This window comes from Callithrix jacchus, chromosome 14 (assembly GCF_049354715.1).
Source record: "Callithrix jacchus isolate 240 chromosome 14, calJac240_pri, whole genome shotgun sequence".
In the NCBI taxonomy this organism is placed as follows: Eukaryota; Metazoa; Chordata; class Mammalia; order Primates; family Cebidae; genus Callithrix; species Callithrix jacchus.
In genome coordinates this window covers 99,389,847-99,391,748 of record NC_133515.1, presented here as the reverse complement: position 1 = coordinate 99,391,748, position 1,902 = coordinate 99,389,847, and positions in this window count along the sequence as shown.

Below are 1,902 nucleotides of genomic sequence, written 5' to 3'. Positions count from 1 at the left end.
TCTTTCTTTCTTCTTTCTTTCTTTTTCTTTGTTTCTTCTTTCTTTCTTTTTTTCCTTCCTTTCTTTCTTTCTTTTTCTTTTTATTATACTTTTTAAGTTCTGGGGTACATGTGCAGAACAGGCAGGTTTTTTACATATACACGGGCCATGGTGGTTTGCTGCATGCATCACCCCCTCATCTATATTAGGTACTTCTCCTAATGCTATCCCTCCCCTACCTCCCCACCCCCTGCTATCCCTCCCCCACCTCCCCACCCCCTGCTATCCCTCCCCTATCTCCCCACCCCCTGCTATCCCTCCCCATCCCCCCACCCCCTGCTATCCCTCCCCTATCTCCCAACCCCCTGCTATCCCTCCCCTATCTCCCAACCCCCCGCTATCCCTCCCCATCTCCCCACCCCCCTCTATCCCTCTCCTATCTCCCCACCCCCTGCTATCCCTCCCCATCTCCCCACCCCCTGCTATCCCTCCCCATCTCCCAACCCCCTGCTATCCCTCCCCATCTCCCCACCCCCTGCTATCCCTCCCCATCTCCCCACCCCCTGCTATCCCTCCCCCATCTCCCCACCCCCTGCTATCCCTCCTCTATCTCCCCACCCCCTGCTATCCCTCTCCTATCTCCCCACCCCCTGCTATCCCTCCCCATCTCCCCACCCCCTGCTATCCCTCCCCATCTCCCCACCCCCTGCTATCCCTCCCCATCTCCCCACCCCCTGCTATCCCTCCCCATCTCCCCACCCCCCCTGCTATCCCTCCCCATCTCCCCACCCCCTGCTATCCCTCCCCATCTCCCAACCCCCTGCTATCCCTCCCCATCTCCCCACCCCCTGCTATCCCTCCCCCATCTCCCCACCCCCTGCTATCCCTCCCCCATCTCCCCACCCCCTGCTATCCCTCCCCATCTCCCCACCCCTGCTATCCCTCCCCATCTCCCCACCCCCTGCTATCCCTCCCCATCTCCCCACCCCCTGCTATCCCTCCCCATCTCCCCACCCCCTGCTATCCCTCCCCATCTCCCCACCCCCTGCTATCCTTTTCTTTCAAAGCACATTCATAACCATTAATTTTATCTTCACAACATGAAATTCCCCTTTAATTTGATCTTCAGAACAGCCCCAGAAAGGGAGGAGGGAAGATGGACTCACTGCCAGTTGGAGGAGGAAATGGCTTGCCTGTTAGGTGTAGGCCTGGCCTGGGAGAGGCTGGGTCACTGGTTGAGTAGCTCGATCCCTGTGTGCTGAAATATTTTTGAATACCAATGATGTGCCAGGCTCTGAGCTGGAAGTGACCATGCAAATGAGCCATTGATTTTCCCATTTGCTGCTCGGACCCTCTGGCCTCTAACAACCTGCAGGGTGTAGTTCCTCTGACTATGCTTGCATGCCTCCAGTGACAGGGAGCTCACCACCTATCAGAGTAGACCATTCCAACTGTGGATGGCTCACATGGTTAGAATCCTTTCTTACCCTGCATCGAAACCAACTCCCTACAAGATTCACCCTGCCTCCGGGGTGTTCTTTCTTCCCTGTAGCAGGTAGGATCATGTCCCCACTCCATCCTCTGTTCCCTGGAGGAAACAGTCTTTGCTGTTTCCACATATGTGCGAGGTCATGTTTTCTGAACAAGCTCCAACTTGGCACTGAACGTCCTTCAGGTTCCTTATCACAGGTGTGACCTGACTAGCTTAGCTGGGGTGGGACGGTGTCATCCCTTATTCTGGGTATTGTGACTTGATCAATGTGACACTTACTTGTCTCAGGTCACTCAGAGTCACCTTGTTTCCGGTGACCCACATGGAACTGGTGCTGACAAAACCCCTCCTTCTCTCCCTGTACACCCCTAACTTGCCCCCTGTACCTTCAGCTTGGGTTCTTAGACTGAGCTGAGCAGGCAGATCTCCCA